Below are 20,048 nucleotides of genomic sequence, written 5' to 3'. Positions count from 1 at the left end.
TATTTATTTATTTATTTATTTATTTATTTATTTATTCTGGTGTAGTTAAGGCCATCAGGCCTTCTCTTCCACAACACCAGGAATACAAATACAATAATAGAAATAAACAGAAAAAAATACACTATAATATACAAAGTAAAGCTATACAAGAAATAAAGAGAGAGAGAAAAAACACTATAAACAAAATAAAGCCACACAAAAATATACAGGTTGCAGTCACACAAACTTTAAATGAGTGATTAAGTATCATAATTAATTTCATCCTAACTAATTAACTAACATAAACAAGAAACCTGCAATTTTAATCTAGGTTAAAAAAGAAAAAGAAAAAAAAAACACAAATCAATACTTCTAGCAATACCTAAAAACATTAACTAAGACAAAATTTTCCAATTTAATTTTCAATTGTGATAAAATCCGGCAGTCCCTGACATCATTAGGTAACGAATTCCAGCGGCGAGGTATTTCTACAGTATAGGAAGATGAGTATAAAGACGTTCTATGATGAGGGATAGAAAGAAGTGCTTGATGTCGGTTTCGAAGAGTTGTAAGAAATTGAAAGCGCGATAACAGATAATTCGGAGTAGAAGTATGCATGATTCTAAACAGAAGAGACAGTGAATGTATTGTTCTTCGTTCCTTCAGACGCACCCATGAAAGTAACTGGAGGGAAGGTGTTATATGGTCAAATTTACGAGTATTACAGATGAATCTTATGCACACATTATGAACACGTTATAGTCTCTCAGCTAAGAGTGAACTTACATTAGTTAGCTAGGAATCGCAATAATCAAAATGGGGCATTACAAGCGTCTGAATAACATTCTTTTTTAGGCTAAGTGGTAGAAATTCTTTCATATGAAACAAGGAGTGAAGTTGAGAAAATATTTTTTTGCAAATGTGTGTTACTTTAGTATTCCAATTTAGATCGCTATCCATAAAAATGCCAAGATTTTTAACGGTTTCACTGTATTTAACAATAATCCCATTCAATATTATATGTGGTATAGTACTGCTATCAAGAGTGCTTCGTAGACGATTATGCCCCATTACGATTGCTTGCGATTTCTCTGGATTTAACCTTAATCCAAATTTGTGTGCCCACAGTGAAATCGAATTCAAGTCTTCGTTTATTTTGTTTACTGCGTCACTAGTCTCGTCAGGGTGGAAATGCAAATAAATTTGCAAGTCGTCAGCATACATATGGTATTTGCAGTGTTTTATCATATTAGCCACGTCATTAATATAGATCATGAAGAGTAAAGGTCCGAGAACTGATCCTTGTTGAATTCCAGATTTCACGACACACCATTTTGAAGAATAATCGCATGCAACGACACATTGTTTACGGTCGCGAAGGTAGGATTCAAACCAAGTAACAGAACTTTCAGAAAGATTCAGAAGTCTTAATTTACATAATAGAAGGTCCGTGTCAACTGTATCAAATGCCTTACTGAAGTCAAGAAATGTCAGTAATGTTAATTTACGTTAATCCGTGGCTTCACGTATATCCTCATTCACTTTTAGTAGTGCTGCTGTAGTCGTACTATGTCCATTTCTGAACCCGGATTGGTATTCATCCAATAAGGCATGTTCGGTTAGATAGTCCATTAGTTGTTTGTGAACAATACGTTCCAGAGCTTTTGATAGAGCAGGTAGGATACTAATTGGACGGAAATCATTTGCACATAATGGGGTTTTGATTTTAGGGATCGGACGGATAAAGGCTTTCTTCCAGAGGTTCGGGTAGGTAGAAATTATGAGTGAGGCGTTGAATATATGTGTTAATGTCGGCAGTATTATGTCCAATATTTTCTTCAATAATATTATACTAATATTATCCACACCTTCAGCTTTAGAAGTAATACGTTTTATTGCCACTCTTACTTCAGTTTCTGTGACATAAGTGAAGAAAAATATTCCTCTATTCGGAATTGGAGTCATTTGTAATGCGTGAACTGTCTGCTGCTTGTCGACCGTATCCAAGATTATTGACTGTACCGTTGCAAAATGGTCGTTAAGTTCGTCAAGAGAAAATGGCACGCTGTCTACCTGAGTCCTGGGATTTCCTAAACCAATTGTCCGTAAGTTTCTCCACAGATTGGAAGGGTCAGCTCCCCCCTTCAAGATGTTATGAAAATGTCTCAGTTTTGCGTTTCTAATGGATTGAGTAGTTCTGTTACGTAAGAGTTTATAATAATTATAAGAGATTTCTGTCTTGTCATGTTTAAACGTTTTGTATGCAGCGTTTCTGTCCATAATCATACTACGTATGTCAGCAGTCATCCATGGTGCTGGTGTCCTTTTTACGCGTTTAGATTTGATAGGAGCATGCTTGTCATATAAATTTATAATGTATTCATTTAGTTTAACAACTTTCTCGTCAACAGTATGTAAGGTCCATATTGAGTCCCAGGGAATCTTCATTGCATCTTCAAGTAGTTGGGTTTCATCAACACGTTTCAAGTCACGGTACCTTATGAGTTTAGGCGTGGGCTTGGGACACTTCAAGGAATATACTAGATAAATAATATCATGGTACGAAATTCCCGAAGCCGCACATTGTCCATGTTTTTCTACTTTGTCTGCATTCTTCGTAATAATTAAGTCTAGTAGGGATTCGGAAGATTGGGTATGGTGGGTGGATTCAAGGGGAAGTACTGCTAGATCAAGAGCCTGGAACATCGTCAATAGATGTATAGTGTAGTTCGAATCAGAGGCTAACAAATTTGTGTTAAGATCACCCATTATTAAGACGTGTTCATAATCTGTGATGAATTCCAACAACGATCTCTCGATCTCTGCAATATCATTAATCTTCGGGGGTTGGTAAATTACACAAATAAGATATTTCTGAAAGCTTGTCGAGACTTCTACAAATAGCATTTCAGGTTTACCGGCATACTCGCCAGAAGATGTGTATATTATTCTGGGATTGAGATCTGATCTAACATATGCAGCAACGCCGCCCCCTTGTTTATTTAAACGATCATTTCTCAATAGCGTATAACCATCTAGGTGTAGTGTCGCTGAGGATAATGTAGGCTTTAGCCAAGATTCAGAGATGAGAAGAGCATGCAAATTCTGATTCGAGAATATGGATTGAATTTCGTCAAAGTGTGCAACCAAACTCTGAGCGTTAGTATGGGCTACGTGAAGGGATGAAGAGTTCTTGGAAAATGCTGTTGTTAAAATGTTGAATGCTTCAGGGTGAGAGAGAGGGTTCTGGTCAGCAGGCATAGGGGAATGGAGTGAGTCAAGGTCATTGTACAATGTTCTGTCAGAGACAACCGGATTATTACTGTCAAGAATCAGGGTATCCAACTTAAAGGAAAGAAAAAAAAAATGTTATATAAAAATATGAAGTTGCTGCAAGTAAAGATTTCCTATTAATTAATAACTTAGCTACAATTAAGTTGAAATAAATAAAGATGAATAAACACTACTGGCACTAACAAGTATGAATAAGTGGTTTAGACTTTAGTAATTTAGAATATGATATAACTTAGAAGAGAATAAAATTTAGTAAAGGCTGACAAAAGAAAGCAGAGAAGTTTTAGACTAAATGTAAATTATTACACTTTACTTACGTAATTACTAAATGAGCACAAGCACACGCACACGCATACATACACTCTAGTGCCTTGGAATATCGTCTTCACATGTTACTCTCATTTTTGCTTCACCGATCTTCACAATAATGACTCCGTCTGTGGTCCACACATTTCCAACACCATAATTCGCGATGCAGTCCATCAACAGTTTATGTCGTATTTTGGTGAGATCCTCACGAACGGTCACGCCAGTTTGTTTCATCAATCTCTTGTTTCGGAAAACCTCACTACGCTTCCGGTAACTTGTGAACTTGATAATCACTGGCCGCGCTTTGTCCTCCCTCCTTACGCCCACACGATGACTCCTGTCGATGTCAGCCAACTCCAACTTTACACCGATTTTCTCAGCTACATCGATGGAAATTTTATCGGTGTCTTCACCTACTTCCTCCTTCACACTGAAGATACGAAGGCATTGCCGCCGTTGATACTGTTCTAATTCGTCTGTTTTTTTCGTCAATTGACACTCCAATTTTCCGATCCTTTTATCTCTTTCCTCTAGCGACTCTTGCAATTTGGTAATAACAGCTTTGTTGCTCTCTATAACAGATTGCAGCTCAGCTACTATTGAGTCTTTGATTAGGAGAGCAAGACGTTGCAACGTTGCATCTTCTTGCCAGATGTCCATCGCAACACGACGAGCTACCTCCTCCATTGTTTCTTCATTCCCTCAATTTTTTGGTGGCATTACGCGAAGTTTAACTTAACTTTTACACAAAACGATATAAAATCTTATATGGAACAAGAGTATATTCCATTCAAGCTGTAACTCGTTGACAACACCTGCCAAAATCAACTTCTTGCACGAGCGTGTTTCTTGTCGCTAGCTACTATCCGCCATGACACATGGATGGATGGATGGATGGATGGTTAGAATAAAGACATGAATGGAAGGACGAACAGTTGAAGAGGGAGTTTCTGAAATATATCTTCTTTACAGATTTGTAGAGCATTCACAATAAAATTTTGTACTGTTTGGGTGAGGAAAATAACATGATTTTCGATGACAGTCGTGTCTGTAGTCTTTAAATATAGTCTAACAGTGTTTGCCATTATTGTTTCTTTACAGCATTTCTGTATTTTATTTACATTCCTGCCGTTAATTTTTATTGTAGTTAAATAAGCCCAGTAAAATTACTTGATTTTTTAATGAATCGGTAAACAAATTGAACTATTCAAACTGTTTTGTAAATAACATGAATTTTCACGCATGCGTAAGTACAGTTTCTCTTTTGTTTGTTTCATTCTGCGTTGTCAGTATTACCACAGTGTGGTTTACTGTTTATTTTGTGTTAATTACAGTAGCTTAATGGACACGAAAATCTTCCAGGTGAACTTAATTGAGAATTTTGGTTCATTGAATACCTAATTAACATGTTATACAATTTTTAACTTTATACTGTAATCTGCTAATGTACCGTGTCATCCCTCAATTTTGATACAATTTTATTTACGTGTTTTATGCCTTTCACACCTGCATAAGTAATAATTATTGTAGTGTATTTTTATGTCATAACTTATACGGCCATAGTTATTTTGTGATTTCATCACTATGTTACCTATTTTTAATAACCTACTTTATTATTGTACCTATCTATTGAAAATGATGAAATGGTACTCATTATTACATCAGATTATCGAAATGTTCATCCTCTCGTCTTAAACATGTGTAAATCCTATTGAAAAATAGCTGAAAACTGCGTGCAGTTCAGATTTCTGTATTGCAAAAATAATTTACCAATATTTTTCTTTAAATTCCCCAAATTAAGTACAGTTTAATACTTGCGAATGTGTAAGGGAAGCCCACAAATAAAATTCACAGGGAATGCCACGTGGTCGCATTATTTCACTAACTTAAAAATAGTCTGTGATGATAGAACATGTATTCCGGAATAATTACGAAAAATCACTTCTTTTCAGGGTTTGTAAGAATGTTTCCTCAAATAACTGCCGTAAATGAATATTATTTGTTATAAATTATATAGAATTCCCGTTATATTGCAAAATATAACTCAATGAACTACGCACAGAGCAACAAACATATTAAACTAAGCACATTCAGCAAATAAAGAGATACGTAACTGGTTGGTCAGCTCGTGTAACTCGTATAGGCCGATCTTGAATACATCTGGAACACAGGTCAATGAGTTTCGATTATTTCCGATCAAACTAACTGGCGGACATTTGATATTTATAGGCAAGGAATAGATCGTTAGTAAAACAATAAATATAGACTACTGAAAAAATCTTGTTACAAATCGAGGTAAGTGCGGAAAATTTATTCCTCGCAAAATGTTAAGATCTTCTCCAAAGTGAGTGCCATATCTCACCCATGATTAAAAAGCGACTGAATCTAGGTGCCGTCCACGTAGTCTTGTCCAAGTACCTAAAGATTGTATCTCTGTCTGTTTGCTTTTCATACTCCATAACGGCGTTATGCCTCGGTTTAAATGTGGATTCTTTTCTGTGCTCTTGTTATTTAAATTTGTGTTCATAAATTAAGCCGTGTATGCCGGCTCAGTGAGAGAGGTTGGCTCACATCCATCAACGTTATCTTTTCCAACGGGCATTCCTTTCATATTCCGTACTTAGTAGCAGCACAGGTAAATAAGTAAGCGAGGAGAGAGGGAAACAGAGTCTTATTGGATAGTTAAATTTTAAGTTACAGTCACTCAGAAGCAAGGGAGACAGATGCTCGGAAGGGAGAAGCGATTTCGTCACTTGGTATGTTCCTAATTGGGAACATAAGTATGTGGTATTGTAGCTTGTGATTCGTCTAGTGGTAATGTACAGCTGTCAAAAGAAAAAGTGGCCGCTCTCCTGGAACAAAGTTCCCTTCGGGTATCTTCGCTACAATTCGGAGACAGGCGATGTTACATGTTGTTGGACCACGTTGCCTGATATCTACAGTTATAATTGAAGTATTCTGTGTGTTATCGATAGCATAATGGTAGCGTTCAGGCCTCTTATTCATGAGGTCCTGCGTTCGACTACAACCACGTGCTTTTTATGTTCTTTTTTGTTCTGTTTTTGAGAGAGAGACAAACTATACATAATGGCTCATTTTTCTTTTACGATTATTTTAGTAATTAACATCAGGTTCATTAATATATTATGCCATGACTTTATCATTATGATATTGTGGCTGCAAATGGAGAGAAAAACGATTTTATTCTCAATAAAAATATCTTTCGTGGCATAAACAAAACAAATTTACTGGCGTCGGCCTTAAAACATTCAAACAATTAAGCGTTCAAAAAACAAAACAAAAAGCCATAATTCAATATTTAGTCTATCTTCCTCTTATCTCGATCATCTTGCAGTCGAGTGGGCATGGAATTGACTAGTCTATGCAAATAGCGACTGTTTTTAGACACGATATTCCAGGCATTCTGAACATACATACATAAGTGTTCTGTCCATGGGCAGGTCTTTCATTGCAAACTCAGCAATCTCCAATCTTTCCTATTTTCTGCCTTCCTCTTAGTCTCCGCATATGATCCACATATCCTAATGTCGTCTATTATTCTTATAAACCAGAGACCCAACCAGTTACTTTTTATCTTTCTAATCAGTTTCAGCATCATTCTTTCTTCACTCACTTTTTCAAACACAATTTTATTTCTTATTCTATCTGTCCACTTCACACGCACCGTTCTTCTCCACATCCACATTTCAAATGCTTCAATTCGTTTCTCTTCATTTCGTCGTAATGTCCATGTTCCTTCCCCATACAATGCCACACTCCACACAAAGCACTTCACTAGTCTCTTCCTTAGTTCTTTTTCCAGAGGTCCGCAGAAGATGCTTCTTCTTCTATTTAAAGCTTCCTTTGTTCATGTTTGCAGTTTTTCTTGGGAAGGATAGGCCTAAATGCGGTAACATCCCGTTGCTTTCCGCACACCACTATCTCTTTTGCATCTTATTAAATTCCAGGGGGCCCAAGCGTGGAGATGAGGAGAGTGGATTTGACTAATTGGGCCCTCCGGACTTCACCGAAAGTCACGGCAAGGGTTAAATATTAATTCTATCAGGATGTTTGACCCTATCAGAGATCGGGAAATCTCAATTAGCCTTTGCCCCCCGCATCCTGGACTAGCTTCTACGAATCATCAGAAAATCTTAGAGTGTGATGGGGCCAATTTTTCCTAAAATGTTTGCACACTTTTGCCCTCGTAGCTCAGCGGACGAACGTCGGAATTTAGATGTCAACGTCTCAGGTTCAATTCCTCGTTACTCCTTTTCATTTTATTGTGGTTCAAGATAGTATAATGTAATAATACAAAAAGAAAAACTAATAGCAGTATTATGCAACTGGATTTTTCCAAACCTAATATTAAATTTATGTTATTTATATCGCTAAAGAACGATTACAATATAAATAACTTGAATATTATTTATACAGTATCACTAAAGAACGATAACACAATATAAATTATAAATATCGGTTTGTTTAATTAATATAAGATATTATATAATACGTGTTTAATTATCTAAATAAAGTAACCTATTTTACAAAGAAAGATGTTTATTTGTGTTATAATAATTACCTACATAAAATACAGATTATTTATATTGCGAAAGAACAATAACAATATAAATAACTTGAATATTATTTATATCGCTAAAGAACGATAACAATATAAAAAACGTGAATATTATTCATATCGGAATTTCACAGATTTATTACAGATGTATTTAAGAAATTGTAGAAGAATAGTAATTAGTAACAGTGTCCTATTTATTCTTCTTGGAGCCAAATTTGTAACTTTTAAAAGTGTGGTTACTATGTTGAAGTGTATGTGTTGCAACGGATGCTTGATTTGTTATGTAAGTGAGTCAGTTATGGGATGCTTGATGTCGTCGCAATGTCGTAATTATAGTTTGATTGTGTTTGTGTGACTATTGTGTATTATAGATGTAGATTCATTTTCCGGGCTGAGAGGCCGTGGTCTATTAGTTGGTTTTATACCAGACGTTTCGTCTGCAACTGCGGCAGACATCTTCAGTGGAGTGGTATCCGAGGTCGCAAGACTCTTCTCGGCGTACCTGAGGCACGGCCTCTCAGCCCGGAAAATGAATCTACATTGTGTATTAATTTATGATGTATCGTATGGAAAGCTGCATATTTGTGTTATAGAAATGTTACGTATGTGTGTTGTTAATGTTTTTGTATGTTTCAAATTGATAACTGATATTTGTTTTGCAATCGCAATGCCTAATTTACGGATTGTTTATGTTTTGTTTACATCGCGTAAGCTAATTTAATTTTCTTTTCCATTTCTCTTTATGCTTATCTGTTTTGTGTATAAAACTATAGCCCTAACATACATATGTAAAATAGGGCTAACCCCCACTGGAGATACAATAATAATAATAATAATAATAATAATAATAATAATTATTATTATTATTATTATTATTATTATTATTATTATTATTATTATCGTTATAAAACGATAACAGAATACAAATTATGACTTGAATTTTATTCATATCCCTAAAGAACGATAACAAAATATAAATAACGTGATATCCATCAAGAACGATAACTGGATATAAATGATAATTTGAATATCATTTACATCGGTAAAGAACGATTAAAAAATAAAATGAAAACTTGAAGAAGGCGCGAACCCACAACCTTTGAATCATTAAACAAGCACTCTACCGCTGGTCTGCGAGGAGCAGATATGGAACACTTCCATAGTTCCGGAAGTGCTTCTACAAGCACATGCATCGTGTAACATCTCCGCGACCCGAAGTGGACTTTGAAAATATTCGCTGTTCACGAGTGCGGCCACTTTTTTTTTTGACAGCTGTACAAACATTTGTACAATAATGTGATAGGAACACTCCTTCCCTCACTTACCTATTCAATATCTAAAGTATTGTAATTCTGCACAGGATTATATACCTTTTCTTGATCATAAGCTAGTAGTAGATTTTGTATTGTACGTGGCAAGTTAAATGTACTTTCAGAAAAGTTCGGTGCAGATCGGCCGTTATCACGTTTTGTTATTTATATTCAGTTTCCTCAATAATATATTATTATATACTATATTTATGCTTATTTGTATTTCCTATTTAATTATACTTTATTATAATATACTAAATCATATCCAGCCTTGGTTTATTTCTGCTCGCTTCCACAGCGCCATGTTGGTAAAATCTCTGTTCACCTCCAACATCTGACTGGGTAAACGTACCCAATATGCTGTGTGATGTTTCAAAACATGCTGTTAAAGGATCCCTGAGTGTGATGATTTTGATGAATAATAAAATTATTATTTCTGAACACTACAACAGTGAGGAACACTATCGCGTTAGTATTAAAAAGAGTAACGATATTTTATTGTTTAATTTTAAAAATTAGTATTTTTGGTTCGCTCCATCTCCATTCTTGTACAAATTTTGAACCAAAATCATACTACCAAGAGGGAGAAGAATTTTGTCATATTCTAAGTGAGACAAAAATTCTCAATAAACGTATTTGGAAGAGATTTCAGCCTAGCTTTAACACAAACGTGGGAATATTGGATCTATTTTCGTCTTTGAAGTAAAAGAAAATCATGTTTAAGGTGTGCTAATCATTGGAATCCTTACAAATGTCTAACTCCACGTAAAATTATATTTATTCACCTAAAGGTTAATGTACATCCAGTCTTCAGAACTTTGTGACTCTCATTTTTCACCACCCACGAGAGACATGTGATCGATCAGGAAAACATGTGATCTGAATTTCCGCTCGAGCTTGAGTTTGAATCGCGAATATACAAAATTACATGCTGCGGTTCTTCCGATGTTTTCACGTACTATAAGAGAAAAGTCCGGTGATATTATAGCAAAAATTCTGTTTCATCTCGCCAAAATATCTCAGTATCAAAAAAGTCCGACACTAGGCAACTTCGTATTTATTATTATTATTATTATTATTATTATTATTATTATTATTATTATTATTATTATTATTATTATTATTTAGGCATGAAATGAAAGGTCTTTGCTCTTGATTTCCTAATACGATATGATTATTGGTTTCACATCATTATCATGTTTTAAAATTTTGAGACAGTTTTAAAATTGTCAAAGATTACGTATTGCCCAGCGATTAATCTTCATATATATATATATATATATATATATATATATATATATATATATATATATATATATATATATATAGGAGTTATTGTGAGCAAATTTTTAATTCTTCTTTTATCACGAGTTCTTAAAACATAGTATTCAATATATTTACTTAATTACTTACTTACTTACTTACTTACTTACCTACTGATTTTAAGGAACTCTCACATAAGCCCGCCATCGGTCCCTACCTGAGCAAGATTAATCGAGTCCCTATTATCATATTCCACCTCCCTTAAATCCATTTTTATATTATCTTCCTATCTACGTCTCGGCCTCCCCAAAGGTCTTTTTCCCGCCGGCCTCCCAACTAACACTCTATATGCATTTGTGGATTCGCCCGTACATGCTACGTGCCCTGCCCATCTCAAACGTCTGGATTTAAAGTTCCTTAATATGTCAGCTGAAGAATACAATGCTTGCAGTTATACGTTGTGTAACTTTCTCCATTCTCCTGTAACTTCATCCCTCTTAGCCCCAAATATTTTCCTAAGAACCTTAATCTCTGTTCCTCTCTCAAAGTGAGAGTCCAAGTTTCACAACCATACAGAACAACCGGTAATATAACGTTTTATAAATTCTAACTTTCAGATTTTTTGGCAGCAGACTAGAGGACAAAAGCTTCTCAACCGAATAACAGACATTGCCCATATTTATTCTGCATTTAATTTCCTCCCGAGTATCATTTATATTTGTTACTGTTCTCCAAGATATTTAAATTTTTCCACCCCTTCGAAGAATAAATCTCCAATTTTTATATTGCGATTTCGTACAATATTCTGGTCGCGAGACATAATGATATAGGCCTACTTTGTCTTTTCGGGATTTCCTTCGAAACCTATCGCTTTACTACCTTCAAGTACAATTTCCGTGTTATCCCTAATAGTTCGTGAATTTCTCCTAACATATTCACGTCATCCGCATAAACAAGTAGGTGATGTAACCCGTTCAATTTTAAATCCTGTTATCTTGAACTTTCCTAATGGCATATTCTAGAGCGAAGTTAAAAAGCAAAGGTAATAGTGCATCTCCTTGCTTCATCCCGCAGTGAATTGGAAAAGCATCAGATACAAACTGGCCTATATAGACTCTGCTGTAAGTTTCACTGAGACACATTTTAATTAATCGAACTATTTTCTGGGGGATACCAAATTCATTATGAATATTATATAATACTTCTCTCTTAACCGAGTCATATGCGTTTTTGAAATCTATGAATAACTGGTGTACTATACCCTTATACTCCCATTTTCTGCAATATCTGTCGAATACAAAAAATCTGATCAATAGTCGATCTGTTATGCTTAAAACCACACTGATGATCGCCAATAATTTCATATTACAGTTGTATTAATATAATTATAATATAGTTTGATATTTTGATAAGACATCTTTAAATAGCCGATTAAGAAAGGATAATACAGGGCAGAAATATTGCAAAGGACACACAGTTCCTGTGGAAAAAACAGAAATATTAAATTTTCTGTCAATTCGAACCAAGGTCCGTTGAATTTCAGTCCTCCATTTTTAGCCGCTTCTGATTGTTGTATTTTAATTTAAAACCTCTAATGCGATAACACTCCCCGTTAAGTGACAGTGTATTTAAACACAAACATCTCTTTGTGTTAAAACGCTTTCATGCCTAAAATTGAACGTGTTCCTTTATATTACTTTAAAATCAGGGAGTACCGGATTCCAGCATTTATATGAATTCTCCCATGATATTTCACAGAAGCCGCTGATAGGCAAAACGACTCAACTATTGCATTTAATAGGATCTCTGTATGAAGACAAAACTGGATTATAAAGCCTGGAGTTCTGGAACTGACAACAGACAGGAATGGTTCAGACAATTCTTTTATCTGAATAACAAATGATATCACAAAGTGATGTTGTTAGGGAGTTCAACGTGCCTACAGCGCATAAGGTAGAACCTTTTAAATTGAGTGACAACCTCTCTTGTGTGAGATTCAAAATCCAATCATCTTGCTTCCCTTTAATAATCCGACCATAGCTGGAAGTCAGCCCTGAGTACGTTTCTTTCACTTTTTCCCATCGATGGCTGTTACACAAAAGTTTGAACAATTTTACTCTTCAGTTGAAATTAATTTTTGTCGCAAAGTTTACATTATACTTCTTTCATTCTAAATAACGTAAGCAAGTTTTTTAATAAGCTTCAATATAACAAGCTGAAACTTTCTGTTACATTACATACGGGGATAAAATCTGTAGAAACCATAAACTAACATAGTAAGAATATGATACTATGTTTGCAATCCAGATTAGCTGAGAAAGTGAACAAAAAACATTTTCTGTGCTTTATTTATGTAGATTCTATAGTTTAATTGTAATAATTTAATGTATGCACAACGTACAAATTTGTCAATATATGGTAAATATTGGTAATATTGTGATACTAATAATATTATGATAGTATTTTTTTAGAATTTTTTACAATTGTACTTAGCGAGAGAAGGACCGGTTTTGTACAGAAACTTGTCCACGAACATTCCCTTAATATGTTGACGCAAAAAACAAATCTTCCTATCGCTCAGCAAAATTGTAAAAAAATTCTCAAAAAGAACTATCATAATATTATTAGTATCACATTATTACAAACCTTTACCCTATGTACGAAGATCAATCGAATAAATGGGCATGTGTTAAACAGATATTCGCTTACCGAATTAATTAATCAATTAATTAAATTTCATGCAGAGATAAAGAAAATACTGCAAAACCAATTAAATCCAATACTCATGTATCAGCGAATATTGTACCTAGTGGAAGATCCAGAGAATAATGGGAAACTCATATTACTTGTTCACATTGCAGAATCTAAACTTAAAGCTGAGAAGAGAGAAATAATGTTTTTATACTATTCTATTCATAAAGTTAGTGTGCTATAATGCAATTATTATGCTCCGCTATGATATTCTTTGCTATGCTATGCTATGCAATAATATATAATCTTATCTGATTTTGTCATGTCTGTGATTACATAGTATGAAATTTTGTCCACACCTGTGGAGTAACGGCTAGCACGTCTGGCCGCGAAACCAGGTGGCCCGGGTTCGATTCCCGGTCGGGGCAAGTTACCTGGTTGGGGTTTTTTCCGGGGTTTTCCCTCAACCCAATATGAGCAAATGCTGGGTAACATTCGGTGCTGGACCCCGGACTCGTTTCACCGTCATTGTCACCTTCATCTCATTCAGACGCTAAATAACCTAAGCTGTTGATAAAGCGTCGTAAAATAACCTAGTAAAAAAAATGAAATTTTATGCTAATTTGAGGAACATTTTACAGGTTTTAGTGCACAATGGTGATGTCTTCCACGGTGGGCTAGTGGTTACGGTTCAGCGATATAAAATGTTTACATTAATAATTAATAATAACAAGTGATTAATTCATTTTACTTTAGCTACGATCTTCCGTTTCTCTCAACAATAAACATTTAAATCCAGTACACCTTCAATTTTAAACGCTACCATCATTACCTAAAATTAAATTTAATAAAAATTTATGAACCAAGATGGCGTCCGTGTTTTGGTAGTGTCAGACGAAGAGGGCCAGTTACATAAATTTATCAATTAGAGATGGGAAAAGTTGTTATTTTGTAATAATAGTTCCAACTGTTCAGTTCCTTCAAAATGCTAGGTTAAAAAAATATCAGTACCATATATAACTGCACAGGTAAACATGGAACATGCACATACAACTAGTATGTATTGAAACAGTGGTATTTTGAAACTTGCACGTACGATTAGTATAAATGTAACAGTGGTATTTTTGACGCTATATGACCACATACTTCCCTGTGTGCCATATGATGCAGTATGTCATGTGAATTCGTGGAAAACAAATATTTTCTAATACCACACTCAATTTAGAGATCAGATTTGTTCCAAGCAGGAAATTTAATATAATTTTAAATTATTTGTAAATTAGTCCCGAAATCGAAGTGTATCCTAATGATAAATATGTAACAACGTATTCCTCCTCTTCTCCCCAGATCAAGTTCACAATGGTGTTCAATTTCTCAAAATCTGAGTAAAGAAAAAGATATAATAATTTCGGCTGTCGTAAAATTCATAATATCGTCATGAAGAGTAATAATCTCATTATAGTGAAACAGGAAAATTTGCAACCTTAGTATTCTTGTAAATAAAATATCTTCAACTTCCTCTGATGTCTTACTAAGGTTACAATAAAGTCATGTTTGAACAGAATTTAGTTTAATTTCTAGAATTGGTAATGAAACTAAAAAACTGAAAATGTTTGTAAATAAAAGTCAACCTATAATACTTTCATCTCCCTTAATAAAATTCACAATACAGTTATTATACTGTTATACAGGCATTATGTTAATTATTTGATAGAATACTATAGGCTACTCAGTAAGATCAGTTTCAAGATAATTTGTAGCCTACATTTTTCAAAGAGTTCCGTCGTATCTTTACTTTTTTTACTTTAATTTGTAACATTTTTTTCAGTGTAATGAAAGGATTACACTTCTGCTTCCAATAGTGCCAAACATGTTCCGTTCTGTGGAACAGGCATTGTTTAGTTCCAAAGTGTAAGGAGTATTTTGTAACATCAAGTATTTTGTCCCAGCTCAGAACAACGCTGTTCCTATTCCAAGGTGCTGTTACATTTTGGAACACTCTCAATACTCTAATACTCGAGACAGTTGTCCCATGACGATCGTAGACGTCTATATCTTTATTCTATATTTTATCAACAAGTTTCGGTATTTTCTATACGATGACAGCTACGTAACTACCTGGCCTATCTCTCTGAAATCTTCAGGACTGAAATTCCACCCGTACAATTTCATTTGTCTCATTCTTCCATCCCATTGTCTCATTAAATGTAATGGATCTTATGGGTGCAATGCAAATTGACTTGGGTTTGCTCTCTCAGAAATCATGGTAGCCTAATTTTGAGGCTAGAGATGCTGGTACAGCAGAAGCTATTTTAGAAGTGATAATTTTAGTATAAGTGCAGCATTTTTATTCGAATAAGGAGAAAGTGAATAGATAGGTCTACTCCACGAAAAGAACTGTGTTAGAAATCCATTTGTATTTTATGGAACTTACTTAAGATAAGAATTTTCTTCTCTGAGCATAAATTCAAACAAATTAACAACAAATTTTCAAAATAAAGTTATTACCAAAAATGAAATAAAATTAGTATTGAAATTTATGTTACGTTAAGGAGTACGATTTAGGTATTCAAAACCAGTGGATACCACCCAAATAACAACCAAAATGAACGTATGTGATGCAACAATAACATGTAATATTACGTAAATATCTAGCACTACAAAATATTACTGCCGTGGCGTGGCGTAATACAGTTTTACAGTTAAAAACACAACTTTTATAATTACTTGCAAGACGAGAAAGATTAAGCAAAATCATTTTCCAATTCTCTTTGACTTCTTAGGCTGGCTTTACTTTTAGATATTTTCGAACACTTAAACACTTTGAATAGTAGTTTGCTATGCAAAGATGTTAAAATAACAGCAGCCAAGGATAAATTCAACGCATTTATAAACAAACTTGATTTCTGTTCATCACTTGGCAAAAACGAATTTCGTTTCAGAGTATTAAAGAACTCATGGACAATTTAGTTACGTATGATATGATACAAATTGAGTTTGAGGACGTCCAGTTAATTTAAACGAAAGATTTTTGGATATTTTCCGGAAGAAAGTCGGAACAATTACGACAGTCACAGATCGATACTGAATCCCGTTTTAAATAGAGGCTTTCAATTTGTTGAAATGTATAATGCATATGAAGAAAAAACTCATGGAAAATTATACTGTAATATCTAGGGACGAAATGTTAAAACTATAGTTTTTTCGCGTAGCATAGCATAGATCAGTTTTGGAACAAAATATTGCAAGAATACTTTGATCTTGAAAGAGAAGCTCTTATATTTTCCATACGTTTGCAACCTTGCTTTATAGAAAATAAATTTCTCGTCTATAATCGCCATCAAAACTGAAGTGAGAAATCTCCTTAAACTTGAAATTGATATCACATTTATCGCTTTAATTATTTTTCTTTACGATTACTGAAACATTATTTGGTTTTATGTTCAACGTTGTTTGTCTTTCTAAATACAATACTAATGTATGTTAATAATGCGTTTAATTTTGTAAATCACCTAGCAACATCCCACAGCTCTCTACACGACCCACGCTTTGGGAACTATTGAGTTAAGCAATAACTAGGCATGAATTAAGTCGGAAATGGTGTAAAGGTTGGTTTTGGTTTGAAATAAAAGCAACATTTTTTTATTTTAAAGTTAATCATTTTTACCTCCCAATTAATTTCGCCAAGTTGAAAAGTCGATAATGATAATAAAGTAGGCTTATTGTTGTTGTTTAGTCAACTGTCCGAAGACAGGTCTGAACTTCACAAGTGATACCAACAAGGCACCACTTTAATTTAATACAATTTTTTTTTTAGGTACAGCTTACAGCAGTAAAATTTTGGAAATATTCAACATTATTTTCCTCCATAATTGTATCTTGTACAGTAGTGAAAATTGGTATGTGTAAAACACTGTCCTTCTGTTGTATGAAAAGAATATTCTTACGATTAAAAAAATTACATTTTTTTTTTTTCAAAATTCAGCTCACTGTGCAGTGATGAAGCGGCTCCCACATAACTCAAAAACTGTCCAACATTCTGGTGTGAGATGTTTTTTGTGTATTATGCATGTTATATCTACAATATGATGCAAGATCACTCCTCTACCTTTGGTAGATTGTCTGATAAAAAATAAATTCCTTTAAAAATGGTCAAATATCAGTATTTCATTCTAACACAAAGTAAAAAAAAATATATATTGTTTATTAATAAATGTAGTTGAAAGAGCATGATATTGTAAACACGAGTTTCAGCAATAAAATAAAAGAGAGAGAGAGAAATGAAAAAGTTAAGAAGTTTATGAGTTATGATGGAAGCGTTTCATCACTGCACAATGAACTGCTACCATTTTGAATTAAAAAAAAAATATATATATATATATATATATATATATATATATATACATTTTACTCTCACAATTTGTACCTCTACGAGCGTATTCAAAATCTAATCGGACCGATAGGACATCAGTGACGTCACGCTGCATCGAAATAGGAAGAAAATGAAAAGGATTAAAAGATCTTTGCCTATATCTTGTCTCTTGAATGTATATTATGCTTTTATCCATTCTCATTTAATGTATATGTCATTTATTTGGGGACATAATAAGGAAACTGCTTTGAGACCTTTATAAATTATTCAAAATAGAGCTGTAAGAAATTTATTGGGTTTTCATTATTTGACCCCAGTTAAATATCTATAGGCTATCAATTTTCTTTCGTTCTACCAGTTGAATCAATTATCAAATTAGGTGCTGCTATTTTCATGTACAAAGTTATTAACAATTTACAACATAGTAATATTGCATTTCAGTTTAATAAAGATATACATACTTATTTAACAAGACAAAAAGACAATATATATTTTTCTCAGCATAGCACCGTACCTTATGGAACGAAAGGACTTAACCATTTTTAACAACTTTTAACCAACTTCCTTTACAACATAGACTTATCAAATTTCCGGTGTTTTAAGAATTGTTTAAAAATACGTTTTTGGGAAGATTATTTATTTTAATTCTCAGGTGATTTATTTATTTCATGGTTTCAAACTTTTTCTTCTTTCTGCCCAAAACTTTATGTTATCTTACTATTTGTTCTTATTTTGCTTTCTTTCTTTAATAAATTCTTGTGTTATTGTTAGTTTTTCACAGACTGTAGTTTCATGACTTTTCAATTATATTGTATAACATATGCACATATGTAGCCTATGTGTTCTTGTATAGCCCCTACATATGAGTTATACTCGTTGGGGCATACTCAATAAATAAAAAAAAAAAATAGATTCCTATTCAAGGGGCTGGCAGCTGTGAGAGTTTAATATGCAACGCCACCAAGATTTGTGAAATATTCATATAATTTTTCGCTCAAATGAAAGAAAGCAGAAACACATTATTTCTCGATACAGTGTAATAACTTAACTGGGCCGTTGATATGTTCATTCATGAACCAACAATTTTCTTTTTCACATGGTGCACTTTTCAAGCAACACAGCAACAAGTACAATCATGACACAACAGTGCAAGATGTCATTCGTCTGCTAATTCCCGCCCTTTACGAGAACCAAATAGATTCATTGTTGACCAATGTTAGACACTGCAACCATCTCTGCAAGCTGATAAAATCGCTGCGACAGCGCTGGAGCCTCATTGCTTAAATTCGGAACACCTCGATGCCATCTGATTCCTCAGCGCTGAGAATCTTAACACACTGTATGAAGAACGGTCTTCTGTCAGGTAACGTTTTTGTATTACTTACCACGGTAGAGTTGACTGCGTGGTACACTTCCTTCTTGGCACTTTTTTATCCTGCCTCTATGAATCGCACATGAGAAATATGACAGCATCATTCACAAATGCATTTACTTGCGGGGAAAAAATCTCTAATTGGATATAGAGAATATTTAGATTTCTGTGAAGAATTATATAGCACCGTCCACTCAGTACTTCTGCTACAAAAGCTATATTGATAACTATATCTTCTGTGTGATGTAGTATTTTAACATATGAAGAGTAAAAGGGGGAAACAATCAAAGTCACAATTGTCCTGAGGGTGATGTCATCTAATTCAATAAAGAGTGAGAGTGGGGTAAGAATGAGCGTCGGTAAGACTGCATACTGTATGTTTATGGTGATTATCAGTCACAGTTGGTAACACTGTTCCAACGTCAAGTCAAATATGGAAGCTAGTCATGTGTGGTAGTGAAGACATCTTTGAAGCTATTTATGTTCAGACAGAGATACGTGGGAAGAACTTTAAGGTTTTAATTACTTATTATGCTAATAAGTTTTTGTAGAATTTCTTAACTTCAAGTACGGATAATGTTGCGAAGTTTATTCATAAAGGCGAGTTCGTATGTGTATTTCTTTACATGGCATAGTGTGATGACTGGACAGCATTGCGTGCTTTGTTTCGGGATGCATCACCCGGTATAGTCTAACAGTGCACATACGCAGTCCTGCCCCACAAAAGTGTTTTGTTTGCAGCTAATGAGCTATTCCTTCGGCATGTCCAAGGAAATGTACACGGTATTGCTTTTGTTGGTGCTTGACAGTCACGTGTCACACATGCGGAGGAAATCACAACCACATGTTGTCCCTACCGCCACACAGTAGCCAAAAGGC

The sequence above is a fragment of the Periplaneta americana genome, chromosome 4 (genome assembly GCF_040183065.1).
Source record: "Periplaneta americana isolate PAMFEO1 chromosome 4, P.americana_PAMFEO1_priV1, whole genome shotgun sequence".
Classification (NCBI taxonomy): domain Eukaryota; kingdom Metazoa; phylum Arthropoda; class Insecta; order Blattodea; family Blattidae; genus Periplaneta; species Periplaneta americana.
The sequence above is the reverse complement of the archived record's forward strand: the minus strand, read 5'-3'. Positions refer to the sequence as shown.